Here is a 19,084-nt window from a genome sequence, read left to right as displayed (position 1 = left end):
TCAAAGGAGTAAAACATTACATTAATGGCAAATACAACTGCCAAACTGAAGGTGTGGTATATGTAGCCCTTTGTCAAACTTGCAACGCGTTCTATTTTGGAAAGACGGCATATATGAACATTTATATGCTATTACAAAAAATAACACTCTGAACGCTTTAGCAAGACATATTACAATGTACACAGAACACAAATTTTTATTTATGGTAGTCCAGCAGGTTAAAAAAGATAAGAGAGGGGGTCCTTGGAATTTGTTACTAGAAGAACAAGAACTTTTGTGGCAATTAAAAACTAATGCCCAAGTTTACCCAGGTCTAAACGAGTTTTGCTCAATTAAATGTTTGTTAAAACTCAAGGCTATCCTGAGATAGTTACTTTGACAGAGTTAGTATAAATAGGCAAAAAAACTGTACCTGTTTTTATATTTAGAATATCAGGAAACTTGTAAGTCAATATTTTTTGGCATTAAAAATATGCATCTTAATCTGAAAACATTTTATTTAAGGACATAGAATTTATGAATTATGATACATGAACTAGTATTTGTATGTATTTGTTAATATTATATTTGTAGTATGGTGTTGGTTGTTTTATATATTCTTATTTTTTGCTATATAAGAATGTTTCTACTTATATTGAATGATTTGAGTCTTTTTTAACGTTCAATTGTTTTTATATGTAAAAGGTCAATTTAGTTGAAATAATTGTAGTTAATTGTTCAATTATCTGATTAAGACTGTAACTATATAAGCTGTAGCCACTGTGTTTCTGTTTGTCTGAAGAAGTGCGGAGATTTTCTGCATGAGTAAAGCAGTTTTTTTCAACGTATCTTTGACTACAGTTGGTGCCGTTATTTCTTTTATTTTTGTAGTTTCGTTTGTTCATTTTTGAGTTTAAGACCACACAGATGTCTCGCCAAGAAATTACAGGGTACACAAAAGAAATCTTATGTGAAAAGAGTGAAATTCCTGTCACTGTATTCTGTCTCCTACATTTTGATAAGGGGTGACCTGTGCCTGACTTACAGGGCAGTCTCTGACCCGGCCCTGATGGAAATGCCACACATTCGTAAACCAAACTGCATGGGGGTCACTCACTCCAAGGATCTTAACCTAGCCTCTGACATGAGCAGATCATGCTGGAGAGATAAATATATCTCCCAGAGACTGACAATTCTGTGGGACAAGTTTCTAGTTCATGTGAAATAGAGCTCTTCACTGACCCTCTTTAAATGCAACCTAGATCAATGGATAGGTGACCGCAAATTCACTCCTGGGATGGACCCGTGTCCCACCTGGACAGAAGAAGTCAATATTAACTGCCACAGACCCTTACTTCTGCGAATTTCCCCACCCTTAACCACTGACAACAGGGACAATGCAGGATAAATATGGTTAGGCTTGTAAGGGCTCTAGGGCTGTTAGCCTAGTAACCTTTTACGAACCTATGACCCTATCCTTAATATTGTTTTTGATACAAATAATACCTATGTTTTGTGTACCTTGTGCATTGTTTTACTACTAGTACTATGAAATATCAGCAAACCATATATATTGTTTTTGCAACTACCACATTGAAGTATCAATAAATTTAAATAAAACCTACCTTAGCCACTGACCCTTTGTAGCCACCCTCTTAGCACTTCGTGTTAATAGGCAGTATAGCAACTGCCTAATGTTTACCAGTAACTAGCTACTAATAGATCAGCATGATAAAATTCATGTAAGTAAATTAACAAACTGGGGCCACCCTATTACCAAAACAAATAATCAATAAGATTCATGCAAGCCCACCAGACGTCTGCATGCACAACTCTTATCTATTCAGGCAGAAGTTGTTAAGAAATTATTTCCTAAGCCTCCAAGAACCAGGACAAAAAAAGGCTCAGCCTCAAATCAGTGCCACATTGTGATCACTCTCACCTAGCATGCACAATATGAAGTTACATAGAACAGGAGGTTAGAAGGTTGCTAACCCTAAATCATTTATTTCTGCTGCACACAAAAATGAAATGTCTCAGTAATTGGTGATTTATAATGTTGTAAAATTACTCATACCAAAAATATAACTGGAAGTTGGTAGGGATCCACGGAGATACAAATGATCTCGGGCATTCAACCAAGGGGAACATGCAGAAAGACATGATGTACTGCCAGCTGGCTCACAGATAGGATGTAGGAGATCAAAATAGAGGAAGCTACGTCTGCAAAGAGACAAGCCACCAGTGCAGTCCCCCAGAGCTCAGTTCTGAACCTCACCTGTTTATTTCACTGAAGTAAAAGCAATTACCAAAGGGCTCTGGCTGACTAAGTTTGTGGATGGCTGCAAGGTAGAAGCAGTTATTGAATCCCCAAATGACTTAGCCATACTGCAGGAAGGTTTGCATAAGACAAATAACTGGTGCTAGAATTGTGGACTGAAACTAAATACCAAAAAATTAATTATTGTATCATTTGGGAATTCATCTGCCCCTAAGCACTACCACAGAGCTGACCCAGTTGTATAGGGTTTGGGAACTTATATAGACAGTGGCCTAACTTTTGATGAACATGTGTCCACTGTTGTAATAAAGTCCTTCTGTATTGCACAGATTATAGACAAAGGGATTGTGACTAGATCTATAAATGCCATTGTCCCTTTACTCAGCCCTAATTTTGCCAGTCATTGAGTATAATGCTCCCTTTGGCGTGCATCTGTCAAAATACCTAAAACAACTGGAATGCCTACAGAGGTAATTACTAAAAGGATACAAGGCCCAAACAATATGTCATACATAGAGCACCTCAAAGCCCTGCTACTATACTCAATATCCTCTAGACTGTTAACAGGTGATGTGCTTGGCATACAAGGCATCTTCTGACCCAATTCTGATGGAGCTACTGCACAATGGCAAATCAAATGGAATAATAAATACTAAGGCTAGGGATGTAATTGTCTTCTGCAATATCAACAGAACAGTTTGGAGGGACAGGTATATCTTGTAGAATATACCACTGCTCTGGGACAAACTTCCCATCCATGTAAAACAAAGCTCATTCCTGTGCATATCCAAGTCAACTTGACTCTATGGGTGGAAAAGCTCATCCAGACTCTGCCACAACCTGCTGTGAGGGAAATGTTAGTTTGCTTTCGCTTTCTTGTATTTTGTACTACTTTACTACCTTCTTCTTCTTGGTATATTGTGATTTATTTTAATTAGACTGTGTTTTACTTGTATTCTGTTTTTAATTCCATATTAAAACTAGGAAAGAGACCACAGCAGGTTATCTAGTAAGTCACACAGAAATTAGAACAGCTCAATTAAAGTTAATTATCTGTGAACGAAGGGTGGAGCTAAGAACTACACCTTTGGTATAAGGTGAAAAATAAAACATGTCAAAGCTTTACTGGAAAAGCTAACCCAGACTCTGCCACAACTTGCTGTAAGGGAAAGGTTAGTTTGATTTTGCTTTCTTGTATTTTGTATTACTTTATTACCTTCTTCTATTTTGTTTATTGTGATTTGTTTCTTTACATTATGTTTTACTTGTATTCTGCTTTTAATTGCAAATTGAAACTAGGAAAGAGACTAAAGTTGTGTCTCTTGTGAGTCACAATACTACCCTCAAACCCTGGTGCTGTTGTGTTCTTAACCTCAACTGTCTTTCTAGTTGCCTGCCCCTTATGTTAATTTAACCACATATCTCCTTCCCTGTCCCCTTTCAATGGCTGTTGTGAGAAATCATGAAATTATCATTTTGTGAAATCACTCCCCCTCAACTCTTTAAATGTATTGGCCATCCCACTGTACTCCATAGAACCAGAAAAAAAGACCACTCCCTTTCAATCTATCTGCTCTTTTAAAATAAGTGGCTATCCACTTAGACAGTTAAATCTTAAGTTACCTCCTCTTTCATATCTAAATACATAGTGCACACCACAGTGTTTGGGATATTAATCCATTTTCCTTTCAACTTGCCTTTAAAATCTGCAACATCTATTACAAGACCACAAATTATTGGAGAGCCTACATTCTGCCTTTCAGTAGTCATCTTGGGATTAGTGCTTCTGTTCTTTCCTGGTGAGAGAAGGAGCATAGGGACATTATTTCCTGGAGACTGCTGATCACTGGAAAGCCTAATAACTGCTTTATATGTGACATCTTGGAATTAATTCTTATATTCTGCTTCTGGTAATAGAAGGAGCAGAGTGCGTTGATTTCTGACTGTTTCTGGTTGGGCAGTGAGTGTCTGTGCTTGATGCTCCTAATTGGTCTGGTTCCTATTCAAGGCATCTACAAGGAAAAGGCTACAACAAGCCTACAGACCCTTGCATCATCTGGGACAAGATTGTGGCTCACCAAACAGGCTGTGGCCTGCTTCTCATCTCGGGATCAGTGCTAATGTTTTGCTTCTGGTGAGAGAAGATGCAAAGGAGCATGTATCCCAGCAGAGTGAAGCTGTGGTGAGACCAGCACTAGTAGTAGCCAGGCAGTAGCCATTTACATGACACCTCTCTTTTGCCATTCTTGACAAGCTAATTCTTTGCTTTCAGTAAGTACTGCTTGATTTCCTCCTAACTTCAGAATATCTGCCTAAATACATCATCCTTACATTTCAAGGTCTACTTGCCCTGTATAGACACAGACACCTTAAGTGATATTTTTTCCTGTAAAAGCAGAATTAAAATTTCACCAGTACCTAGTTGCACACAGGACAATTAGATTGCAGTGACAAGCACGTCTCCAGAGTTGCAAACTGGATACTCCTGGCATTTGGTTTATATTCTCACTTCAGCTGTCTAATCAATAAAAAAGGTCTGCTGCCATGGATATGAACTTTCCCACTATCTCCACCATCAGCTTTATGGATATGGGTTTACAGAGGAAAAAGAGAAATTGCCTCATGTTTACTGACTACCAGTTATTTCTCAAACAAACTGATATGGTATGTGAGAGATGTATTTATACAATGTCACTGGTGGTAAAGCTCTCACATAAAAGCACTCGTAATGTCAATAAGGATGTCGGTATTACACGTGCTGCACCCATCACACACAATTAAAAGCAGACATATATACCCACATATGCTGAGACACTTAAATGCAACCTTCCTAAACATACCTCTCAACCTCTTATCACAAAAAATCTGGACAAAGCCAAGAATAAAGGCGGGACAAAGGCCCAAAAATAAGGACAGATTTTAATTATTGCTTTTATAAACTTTAAAAGTTGCAGGAATAAGAGGTTTAGTCCAAGCATGCATTTTCTGAAGGATGTGAAGAATGAAACTCAAATATCTATTTATTCACTTCAATCCTTAGTGATTTGCCAGAAACACACAAGTTTTATGAGGAACAGACCAAAAATATGAGGCAAAAATCTGGATATTCTGCAAAAGTCTGAACAGTTGAGAGGTATGTTCCTGAACGCCAAAGACCTCCTAGATGAATTACACATAACAAACACCCTCAGCAGTTCCAAGTGCATCCTTTCTAAACAACAACCCCATCAGCATATAGAACCACATTTCATAGAGCCTCTACTTCTAAGGCCATAAGGCAAGCCACCACACAAACCAATATTCTGGTCATTGGAGATTCCATTGTGAGACACACTGATGTCCCTCTCATTAGGCTGAGCAAGGAGAAAGTCAAGGTCAGTCACTTATCAGGGGCTAAGATTTGCCACATTACATATGCACTGTGATCATTGGACTTCAAGTACCAGTATGACTCAGTCATAATCCATGTAGGTGTAAATGAACTGGACATACCTCCCTAGACTATATGAAGAGGGAAATCATGGAGCTCTCGGAATATGTGTCCCAGGCTAGTACGAGCCTAGCATTGAGCAGCATTTTACCTTCTCCAAAAATGATGCCACAATACAAACAAAAGATGACTGTCTTTAATAATTGGCTTAGTTTCTGGTGTCATTCTAATGGGTGCAATATTGGTCAGTATAAAAGGAGATGGTCTACAGACCATGTTGCTTTGCCAGGGATGGTCCGTACCTCTTCCCTCTAGGCTTCTCAATATTAGCTAAAACATTGACTTCTCCCATAGTGCCTTTTTTAGCCAATGCCAAACTGAAAGTACTTCTGATGTAGCAAATCAAAACCAAGAAATTCTAAAGGTATTACTTCTCAGTGCTAGGACTCTAAACAAAAAAAACTCTACTTTTTAGAAGCTCTCTTCATGCTAGAGAATGCTGACATCTCTGCAGTCACTGAGACATGGTTTAAAGCCATGGGAAGCACACCGACAGTGCAAGGTTATAATACCCTCCACACATTTAGGCCAGCTACTACACAGACAGGGACTGAAGGTGGAGGTGTCTCGATTTGCATCAAAAATATATGTACCTCAAGGCTGGTGAAACAGGACAATTCACTTGAGCTCCTACATGTTCAAATCACCACAGGAAAAATCCAATACCACTTACTTGCAATCTATAGGTCCCCCTCTAAGACCTAGGAAACCCATACCATGTATTTCAACTTATTGGAAACACTCACCATCCAACCCAATACCATTACATGGGCGACTTTAATTACTCCACTATTAACTGGGAATCATATATGACACCAAACATACAGGCAGAGAGATTCCTGGATTTTGTAAATACAAGCCTGGACCAGATTGTCAATACACCAACCATGGGTGCAACCATACTAGATCTTATCCTCACTAATATGGGAGAGTGCTGCACACCCCCTAACATAGTGTTTTCCCTGGTAAGATCAGACCACAAATCTCCTTTGAAGTAAAAACAAAACCTGGATCCCCAGCTAACCCTGGAATATTCAGAAACTACTCTAAGGCAAACGTCCTGCTATTAAGTGATAACATGCCAAAATTTCAAACCCTCATAAACTCTGAGAACACTGCTGCCTATGCAGAACTGTTCATAGGAACCTTATACAAGCATGTTAATAGCAGCACAGAGGAAGCTGCACTCACCAGGAAGAAGTACAGAACTAACTCAAAATCAAGCCACACCGGTGGAATCACAAAATTAATAACATGTATAACAGAAGGAAGAAAATCATGGCAAAAATTAGGAAGTACAGCACCCAGCAGGATAAAAGCACTCTCATCAAATTAAACAAACAACTCAAAGGAAAAATTATGTCTACTAAAGACAAATTTGAGGTAAATTTGACTTCACAGACCAAGGACAGCCACAAGGCATTCTTCAGCTATGTCCGCAACCTCAAAGGTAATACACAATGGTGTGCAGAGCTCATTGTAATTGGTGCCGCCTATACTGATCCAGAAGATATAGCAAACCATCTGCTGACAAATTCAGATCCAACTTTATCCCTCTCTCCCTCAACATTCCCTCAGGAGATGCCATCAAATATAACTTCCCTTGCTATCACTAGGAAACAGGTCCATAATGTTCTCTCTAAGGCCAAGAACACTGCATGAATGCACCCAGACAATATACCAAGGATGCTTTCTAAATAGCATGAAACATGGCCTATCAGGCCCTCTGAATTCGCTATCTAACTGTATCTTACAAAGAGGCTTTATGCCTCATGAATGCAAAACAGCAACAATCATCCTTCTGCACAAATGTAGGCCATCTACAGACCCTGGAAACTACAGACCAATAAGTCTCACTAGTCTCATATGCAAAGCCATAGAAAGAATTATCATGGAACTGATCAATAATGATATAGTAAACCTCCAAGCACTAGACTCAACCCAGCTTGATTTAATCAAGTGCAGGTCATGCCTATCCAATGTGGTGGACTTATTTGAAGAGGTCACCAAAGCACTGGATAAGGGCAAAATGGTTCACACTGCCTACATTGATCTAGCCAAGGCATTTGACAGAAAACCTCACTTGGGCATTGTTGACAAATTCAAGAGGTTAGGTACAAACCTGTATGTCACCCAGTGGATAGCCAACTGGTTCACAGGTAGGAGCAAGGAAGTTAGAACTGGGGAGTCCACCTCTAAAAAGAGACCAGTAACAAGTGGAGTCCCTCAGGGATGATCCTTGGACTGCTTCTTTTTGGAATTTACTTCTCTGAAGGCAAGGCCAATGTCAATGTTCTCAGCTGACTAAATTTGCAGATGATTGCAAATTAGGAGCTGTCATTGAATGCCACACAGACACAAATGTTCTCTGGGAAGGGATAACACAGACAAACAACTGGTGTCAGAGCCATGGACTAAAACTAAATGCCGAGAAATGCATAATAGTATCCTTTGGGAAGTCATTCACCCCTGGTAACTATCATATTGACAACAGGTACCTGTCAAATCTTCGAACGCTTAAAATTTCAAACGTTACATGGTCGAGACCAAACGTTCGAAATTTTGAGTGCTCGAAGATAGACTTTCAATGGCACCATACGGTGCAGATAGGGAGAATTTCCCTTTTCTGCATTGAAATGCGGCCTCGGAGTTAGCATATTTAAGTAGGGGGGGTGTGGGGGTGCAGAGTGGCTTGCCCCCCTGCCTACACTGTTAAAGTGTTTTTTTCTGTGTTTTCTTTTTCTTTTTTTTTTTTAATGTTTGAACATCCAAATGTCAAACATTTGGTCTCGACCATGTAATGTTCGACATTTTGGATGTTCGAACATTTAACATAGACCCTTGACAACACACCTGTTAGAGTTGACCCAGTAGTCAGGGATTTAGGGATACACATAGACAGTAATCTAGGCTTTGATCATCACTTGTCTACAGCAGTGAGGAAATCATTCTATGTTATGCACCTTATAAACATATAAGTCCAAGGAAGTCATTGTTCCACTGTATTCATTATTCATCAGACCTATCATTGAGTATAGTGCCCCCTTTGATATGTACCTAACCAGGCAAATCCAACAGTTGGAATGTCCACTCATGTTCCTCACTGAAAGAATACAGGGGTGTAAATGAAATGTCCTACACAGACTGCCTCAATGCCCTATCCCTGTATTCTGTATGCTACATGCTGTTAAAGAGAGATCTATGCCTGGCATACAGGGCACTGGCAGACCCCACTCTGATAGACGTCCTGCATATCCACAAAACAAACAGCACCAGAATTATCCATTCTAAAGACTTAAACCTTGCCCATAACATAAATAGGACCTGCTAGAGATACAAGTATGTATCCCAGAGACTACCACATCTGTGGAACTGGCTCCCCATCCATGTGAAGCAGAGTTCTTCCCTAACCCATTTTAATTGTAACTTGGACTATTGAATGGGAAACAGGAAATTCATCCCTGGCTCAGCACCTTTGCTCCAATGGACACAGGCAACCTGTAAATGTTTCATCTCCCAGGCCCTTGCTTATAAATGTTTAGTCTCCCAAGCCCCTGCTTGCACTTATCAAGGGGTCCAGAACTTGTCAGAGATTTGGGATGCATGGTTAGGCTTAAAAAGACCCCTGTGGTCATTAGCCTAGTAAACACCTATGAACCTATAAACCTATGCTGAGGCTCTTACAAGTATCCTACCTAGTCACAGGTGACTCCATAGTGACATACACTAATGCACCCCCTCACCAGTCCAACTAAGGAAAGTGTCAATGTTAGCTGTCTATCAGGTGCCAGGATACCCCACATCACACATGTACTTAAGTCCTTACACCACAAGTACACACATGACACAGTCATAGTGCATATGGAAGTAAATGACTTGAGACATATCTCCCTGTACTATATGAAGAGATACAATGGAGCTCTCAGAATATGTGACTGAGGCTCATATGAACCTTTCCTTGAACAGCATTTTATCTTCACATAGAATGATGCCACAATATGAACAAAAAAATTATTGACTTTAACAATTGGCTTAGCTCCTGATGGCATTCAAAGGGGATACAATATATATCTACCAGGGAGAACATGGTAGAGAGTCCTAACTGCTCTCCCAAGGTTTTGTATATTAGCAAAAACCTTAGCCAATCCCATAGTGTCTTTTTATGCAAAGTCAGTCTACAAAACCTTCCAACATAGCAAAACAAAATTCAGAAAACATGAAGGTATTACTGCAAACATTAGGAGCCTAAACAGAAAACTTATTTTCTTACAGACAGTTGTACTCTAGAATGCAATATATGCATCATCATAGAGATCTGGTTTGAAAATATTAAGAGCGTGCCATTGGTGAAGGTACTAAAGCCAGTGGTGTCTCTATATTCATAAAAGAAAATTGCACCTCCAAACTTGTTAAGCAGGATAGTGGCCTAGAACTCCTCCATGTCCAGCTTACCATTAACAAAACTTCATATCACTTTGTAGCCAACTATACCCCCCCCCCCATGACTGCCTTGACCCATAACTCCTACTTATCAAATTTAGAAGGCCTAAGCAAAAGCATTCAGCCAAACACCATTCTCTTAGAGGACTTCAACTACCTCTGTATTAACTGAGAAACCTATGCATCCTCAAACATGTACATCCAGAGATTTCTGAGCTTCAGAAATACAAACTCACAGGGCCAGATAGTCTGTACCTCAAAGAGAGGTGATAAAATTGTGGACTTGGCTCTTACCAATGTGGGACAACTCTCTTCTCCTGCAGTTGTAACACCCTTCTTAGTTAAATCAAATCATAAATCAGTCTTACTCACCACATGACTGAAGCAAGGAACATTGCCCATTAACTCATTATTCAAACATTATGACAAAGCAAATTTGTTAAAGCTGAGTGATGACCTGGCATAAAATCAACTTTTCGTTTCACCTTGAGGAGCCTGCTAAAATTTGGAATCCTTTACCACCAAATTCTGTGAACATGTAAATAACTGCATAAAGGCATCCGTCTCCCTCAAAAATAAATGCAACACCAAGTTTAAAAAATAAACCCTTGTGGTAGAACCCTAATAAAAGGAAACTGCTCATTGCATGAAAAAACAAATCTAAATACCTAAAATGTTCTTGTTAAGGCCAACAGGGAACTTTGGACTCTGACTAAATTAACCAAAGCTGGATTTGAGGTAAAAATAGCAATCCAGGTAAAAAAAAACAATCACAAAGCCTTTTTTTAACTATGCTAGAAACCTTAGAAATGATGTTCAAAACTGAACAAAGCAAATAGTACTAGTAAACAATATCACGTACTGTAAGCCTGAAGACATAGCTAATCTCTTAGTGAATAAATTTAGCTCTAATGTTACTCCACCCCCTCTCCTTTGCTTAGACCTCTTATCAGCCCATGCCATCTCCTCAAATCTCCCAGCAACAAGTCCTAAAAGGCCAAGAACACTGCTTCTGTAGGGCCATATAGCATACAAGGATGCCTGTTGTCAGCCTAAAGCATGGCCTGTCAAACCCCCTACAGACACTTTCCAATATTAGCCTTCAATCAAGGTTTGTACCAAATGGATGGAGAACTACAGCAGATATCCCCTTTCACAAAGGTGGGGTATCAATTGACATGGGTAATTATAAACCGATAAGTCTAACCAGCCATATCCATAAGGCTATGGAAAGGATCATTATGGAATTAATAAACAAAGACATAGGCAGCCTACAAAATTATGATCTGAGCCAGTACTGTTTTGTCAAAGGCAAATCCTGCCTGGTCAACCTGGTTGGCTTTTTTGAGAAGGTCACTAAAGCAATGGATGAGGGAAAACTGTTCACATCACAAATCTGGACCGCATGAAGGTATTCAGCACATACCTCCGAACTCTACAAATTTTCGCAGACTATCCAGATTTTTGGCTCATATTTTTGTTCTGTTCCTCATAAAATTTGTGGTTTTCTGGCAAATCGCTGGGATGAGCTGAGGACTGAAGTCAGTAAATAATGACATACATTTGGGTTTCTGACATCAAATCCTTCAGGAAAAATTATGTTAAAACAAACCCTGTTACTCTAGCAACTTTCTAAGTTTATAACAGCAATACTTAAAATATGTCCCTATTTTTGGGCCTTTGTCCCCACATTTTTTCAGGCTTTGTCCAGATTTTTTGCACCAAGAGGTGGAGAGGTATGATTCAACACCCTCATCGATTAAGACATAGTTAATATACCCACCCAGCTAAATTTAAATCCCTATGTAAATTGTCGGATAGCAAACTCTCTTGCAAATACAACCCAATAAATTATGGGGGGGGGGGTCTGCCTCCACCAACAGACCTGTCACTGGTGGAGTATCCCAGGACTTGGTCCTCAGGCCATTCCTTTTTGATATGTACTTCTCAGAGGCCAAGGCAAATGCTGAGGGTTTATGGTTGACAAAGTTTGCTAAAATCAGTGCCATCATAAACTGTACAGAAAACACCAAAGTGTGGGAGGTTGGCATAGCCGTTAAGGTCTTCAACTAATAGGCACAAGGTGCAGAGTTTGACTCTCACATGGGTAATTGGAATGGCCCCTGTGGCAGTTAGCCTAGCACTAATTTATAAGGGTGGGAGGGTAGCATAATGGTTAAGGTGTTTCCTTACAGACACTAGGTGCAGGGTTTGATTATCACGTGGGGCAACTGGCTAGGCCTAAAATCGCTCATAAGGGCAGTTAGCCTAGTACTAATCTATGAACCTATGAATGTAAAATCCTTTAGAAAGGCCTGTTACAAACAAATAGCTAATGTCAAAACCATGACCTAAAGCTAAACACCAAAACGTGCATTATTGTATTGTTTGCCAAGCAATATATTCCCTGCAGCTATCACATCAACAGCACTCTACTGAAAAGTGATCTGGTAGTGAGGGTCCTGGGAACATATGCAGACAATGAGCTGTTTTTGACCACCACTTGTCAAGTGCTGTTAGGAAGTCCTTCTTTACAGCATAATGAATTAGCAAGGGTATGGCATTGAAATGTAGAGCAGTGATCATTCTACTCCACACTGCATTCATTAGGCCAATCATTGAATATGATGTCTGATTCAGCATGTACCTCTCCAATCACGTGACTCATCTCCCATGGCCACACAGAGGCTAACTTAAATAGAACTTACTAGAGGGATATATATGTCTCAGAGAATACCCCTTTTCTGAAACCTCTTTCCTCTCCATGTGAAGTTAAGTATATCTCTAACTTTACCCCAGCACAACCTGGATGCAATAATGAAAAATCACAAGTTTACCCCTAATTTGGTACCCTTGTCCCTTATGGACAGGGGACACATGAAATACCTGCTCCAGGGTTATGGTTATTCATACCTACTATACAAAAGGTTCTCGCACAATACTAAAGGATTATCCCACCTGGGGTTATACAAGACTTCTACAAAATATCCCCTTCTATATCCCTGCAATTTCTTATTCATAGCAACTAACCTCTTACACTAAAAGGTTTGAAAAGAGAAACTGTAATATCTTTGCAGATACTCTGTATATAAGCTGCACCTATAGGTTTGATAAGAGAAACTGTAATATATTTGTATAAATTTCTGTATATAAACTGTATTCTTCATAAGTTTAAAATGTGAGACTGTAACTTGTATGTTAATGTAATATGTTTGTGCATGTAACTTGTCTTTATCTGTTTGTAAGTTTGGAGCTTTTCTCCCCAGGCCTCTGCTGAAAATGGACATGTATCCAGTCGGACTATCCCGGTCAACAAATGTAAAATAAAATCATCATCTTTTGGCTGTTCCCGTGCAGGTTGGCGTTCTGAAATATAGGCAGAAACTTTACTGTTACAGGATGTGCCTAGGTAGGCCAAGTTCAGCTTCAGTGGGGGCTTCTCCTTTGATTACTATGATTAGAGGTTCTATGGATAGTTTTGAACAGTGTTCAGAGGCTTCTGAGTCTATTCTGATTCTGATGTGGATGATTCCATCCTCCTGTTTCTCATTTTCAGAGACTCTGCATTCCATGAGGGAGCACTTTAGGCCAGGATTACTCTGATTCTTGTTTTACCCCAGCATAGGCCCTTAGCTATACCTCCTGTGTTGAATGTGGTGGAAGATGAAGCTCATAAGTATTTGTTTAAGAGTCAGAAACTGTTTCTCAGGGGCCTAAAGGTAAAGTGTATTCTTCTACTCTAGCCATGAGAGCGTTGAATTGTCATGCTAAAATATATTGAGTGTAAAGAGTTGAGCATTCTTTGCTGTACAGGCCTCCTCGAGGGTGGCTGCCACTAGTTCTGGCCTGGTTGAGGGATCAGAATTTAGCTGAGCATGTTAAGACAAGGATTTTGGATGCTCCTTTACAGTCAAGCGGAGGACAAAGCTAAGTCTATGCAAACTGTATATCCTGCTTATGATTCCCAGGGGCTTTTAGGCCTAGAACAGGAGTTCACCACCCAATGACCTGCCTTTTCAGCTGCCAGTAGATTCTCGCTGGCAGCTCCTCTTTAATTACTCAAGACAGATGGGTGTTGGATATCATTCACCATGGTTACAGTTTTATTTCCATACAATGCCCCTTTCAAAAGAGGCTCACAAGCAAGTTTCTCAGTTACTCCAGATGGGGGCCATTCAGCCAGTCCCTGTATCAGAAAGGGGCCTAGGATTTTATTCCCTTTGGCTTATGAGTATTCACAAAGGTTCTGGCTCCAGTGATAGCTTACTTCAGGCTACAAGGAATTCAAAAGATGCCTAGCAGTCTAGTACCCTCTCAAGACATGTGCTTTCTGGGTGTGAGTTAACCCCGGACAAACAAAAATCACTTTACTTCCATCAACTATCTCATCAGTCCGTGCTGACTGCAAGGACAGTCCTTCTGGCATCTTGTATTCTGGTGCTTGGACACTGTCATTCAAATAATACCTTGCCTTCAAAAAATTTTTGTGGTAGGAATGTCACCTAAGGGAGCTCATCTAAATGGAAAGTGGATACAAGACAAGTGGCACTACAGCATCTGCATATCAACATGAAGGAGATGTTAGCAGTCCAGTTTGCATTAATGGTTTTCAAGGAGTTACTTCTTCCAGGGCAGGTGTTGATTCTAACAGACAACACAACTGTCATGTGGTACATCAACAAGCATGCAGGCAAGCAATGATTTTAAACTAACTCTTCAGGCAAGGTTTCTGCTGGAAACTGGATCTATTGACAACACAGCTTCATGTGTATGCCTTTCCACCTCTGCCTCTTCGGCCAAGGATGATTTTGATAGCTCCAGATTGGCCTCGCAACATTGGTACAGTCTGGTAAAGAAGCCTCCATGGCCTTTACCTCTGATTCCTCATCTGTTATCTCAGAAGGACGGTCATCTGCTCAATGTCAAGCTTCACTATGTGATTATGGAAGCTAATGGCTCTTCAATTCCATTAAGATTCATGCTGCAGCAATTTCAGCTCACTATGATTGTGACCCACCATTGTTTATCCTTTGTTCAAGCAGCCCCTTTTGATTTTCCAAGGACAGCCTTCCTTTATGCCTAACAAAATAAAGGGAAAAGATTTCTAGGTGGATTGGCTTTTTGCATTTTGTTATTCCCATCAAAGCGGAGATTCCAGCTGGGATTAGGCCTCATTCCATACAGCTGTCATGTTGTCAGCTCCTGTTTATGATTTGCCAGCCTCCTTACCTCTGCTTTGGGATTCTAAGTAAGGACTGCAGCAATGGGTACAGTTTTGTACCTACCATAAATGTAGATGTTCGAGATCCCAGTCCCTCCTTCCCTTTAGGTTGTGTAGGTGAGGTTACATGCTGATATTTTTGTATATATTCTTGTATATATTGTACATATTTTTGGTGCAGATTTGGGTCTTCTGAGGTAGGACTATACCCAATAGTAAGGACTGCAGCAATGGGGATCCTCGAACATCTACATTTATGGTAGGTACAAAACTGTACTTTATGGGTCACCACAGTGGATTATCTGTTTCCATTTCTTCCTGTCCTCTGCATCTTGCTCTGTCACTCCAACCACCTGCATGTCCTCTCTCACCACATCCATAAACCTTATCTTAGGCCTTCCTCTTTTCCTGTTACCTGGTAGCTTCATCCTTAGCATCTTTTTCCCAATATACTCAGCATCCCTCCGCAGCACATGTCCAAACCAACTTAATCTTGCCTCTCTGGCTTTGTCACCAAACCTTCCAACCTTGGCTGACCCTCTAATATACTTATTCCTAATCCTGTCCATCCTCATCACACCCAGTGCAAATCTTAGCATCTTTAACTCTGCCACATCCAGCTCTAACTCCTGCCTTTTTGTCAACGCCACTGTTTCCAACCCATATAACATAGCTGGTCTCACTACTTTCTTGTAGACCTTCTCTTTCACTCTTACTGGTACTCGTCTGTCACAAATCACTCCTGACACTCTTCTCCACCCACTCAATCCTCCCTGTACTCTCTTCTTCAACTTTCTTCCACACTCATCATTACTCTGAACTATTGATCCCAGGTATTGAAACTCATCCACCTTCGCCACCTCTACTCCTTGCATCCTCACCATTCCTCTATCTTCCCTCTCATTCACACACATATATTCTCTCTTAGTCCTGCTGACCTTCATTCCTCTTCTCTCTAGAGCATATCTCCATCTCTCCAGGGTCTCCTCCACCTGTTCTCTATGCTCAGTACAGATCACAATGTCATCTGCAAACATCATAGTCCACGGGGACTCATGTCTGATCTCATCTGTCAACCTGTCCATCACCATTGCAAATAAGAAAGGGCTCAGAGCTGATCCTTGATATAATCCTACCTCCACCTTAAATGCATCCATCACTCCCACCTCAGACCTCACCGCTGTCACACTACCCACATACATATCCTGTACCACTCTTACATACTTCTCTGACACTCCCGACTTATTCATACAATACCACAACTCCTCTCTAGGTACCCTGTCATATGCTTTCTCTAAGTCTACAAAAACACAATGCAGCTCCTTCTGACCTTCTCTGTACTTCTCCATCAACACTCTCAGAGCAAACATCGTATCTGTAGTGCTCCTTCCCGGCATGAAACCATACTGCTGATCACTAATCATCACGTCCCTTCTTAACCTAGCTTCCACTACTCTTTCCCATAACTTCATGCTGTGACTGATCAATTTAAAAGAAAATAAAAAATAAAAAAAAATACAAGGCCTTGGTACTAAATTAACATACTAAGGCTAGAACCTCAGTGGGAATATATGGCTGGGCTGTTAAAGATCTTAACAGATCAACAGCCTGCTAAGTACCTATGAACGTGCAAACCTATGAAATCACCATCAAACCAGCATATAAATTTAGTGTTAATTTCATACCAGCTATAGTCATAGAAGTTTGACAAATCTATGAGTTCCAACCCCCTCCAAGGATTATCAGGGATCAAGACACAGCTGCCTTATCTAAAGCCGAAAATCCCAAGTCAGTGGGGCCCAGTAATATTCCTTAACACCAAATCATTAGTGTCTGATGTGTCCTGTGTAGGCCCCTTCTAAATCTTTTCAACCTAAACGTCTCCACTGGGTATGTTCCTGAAGCATGGAAACAGTTACTGTAATGTCCTTACACAAAAGCAGCAATTTGAACTACCCCACCATTAACTGAGAAAACTACTCATGTACCAACTCTTTTGCTCAACATTTTCTGGAATTCATAAATTCCAACACCTTGGATCAACTTATCCACACTCCCAAAAGGGGCAGCAATATCCTAGACCAGGTCATTACCAACATGGGCGACCGGTGTTCACACCAGAGGTCAGTTCCTCATTGGTCAGATCTGACCACAAGCTAATCAACCTAGACATCCACATCTCGCCCCCACCCCACCCCCATTAGGGAAGCCACTGTAAAAACTTTCTCCAAAACCAACTTCATGCTTCTTAAAACAGAAGTGGCAAACTTCACAACACCCATGCAGATGGACAATAGAGGTATAACTGCTGAATCCTACACAAATGCGCTTTATATGCACTTACACAAGTGCATGGATCGTGCTAGCCCAAATAGAACCAAGATGCTATCCTCCAAAAAAAGGAAGCCAATATGGGGGTCCCCTGCCATAAACAAACTCTACAATATTAGAAATAAACTGTTGCAAAAAAGAGTAAAATCCCATGACTGGAAGAACTCCTCGGTCAGCCTCAGTAAACTCCATCATAAAATCCTCCAAAGCTAATTACGAAAACAAAATCACCACTGATTCTAAAGACAACCACAAAGCATTCTATAGCTATGTCAAGAATCTCAATGGTAACACTCAGATCTGCTCTGAGTTACAGTACAATGGCACTAAATATACAAAACCAACTGATATTGCCAACATCCTGGCAGATAGGTTCAGTGCTAACTTTACCCCACCCCTCACCCCCAAAAGGGCCCATCTCTATACTGGAAGAATGCAAAGTTCCTGTAATCATGGCTGCACAGGTAAAAACCACACTCTCCAAAGTCAAGAACACAGCATCCATGGGACCCGACAACATCCCAGGCTGTGTTCTACATGAACTACAGAATGAAGTGGCTCCACCTCCTAAGCACCATGTTCAGTCATAGCCTCACCTAAGGCTTTGTGCCCACTGAATGGTGCACAGCAACGGTTATCCCACTCCAAAAAGGGGGAGCCACCATGGATCTCAGGAACTACCACCCCATTAGCCTAATGAGCCTGACCATGGAACATATCACCATGGAACTTATAAACAAAGACATTGGTAATCTCCAAACTCTGGACCCCACCAAGCTCGGGTTTGTAAAAGGCAGATCATATCTTCTAAACCTGACTGACTTCTTTGAAGCAGTCACCAAAGCCGTAGACGAGGGTAAGGTGGTTCACACAGCCTATCTAGATCTCGCCAAGGCTTTTGACACCATCCGCTACTCTGGAATTATAGATAAACTCACTAAACTAGGTATAAATACCTATGTCGAAAGATGGGTTGCCAACTGGCTCACTGACATAACCCACACTGAGAAAGTAGCAGACTCCAAGTCCGACTTCAGACCAGTGACAAGTGGAGTACCACAGGGTTCAGTCTTGGGTCCTCTCCTGTTTGGTATCTACTTTTCTGAAGTACAGGCTAACACAGAAGGTCTGTGGCTAACAAAGTTGGCAGATGACTGCAAACTAGAAGCCATAATTGAAACTCCTAACGATGTGGACATCCTAAAAAAGGGCTCACTGAGACAGATGCCTGGTGTCAAAGCCATGGCCTCAAGCTCAATGCCAAAAAGTGCATTGTCATGCCCTCTGGTAAAAGCTCTGTACCCATGAGCTACCACATAGGTGGTAGTCCTACTTAACACCA

The sequence above is a fragment of the Protopterus annectens genome, chromosome 4.part0 (genome assembly GCF_019279795.1).
Source record: "Protopterus annectens isolate FY-2018-M chromosome 4.part0, PAN1.0, whole genome shotgun sequence".
Classification (NCBI taxonomy): Eukaryota; Metazoa; Chordata; order Ceratodontiformes; family Protopteridae; genus Protopterus; species Protopterus annectens.
Note: the sequence above shows the minus strand (reverse complement) of the source record.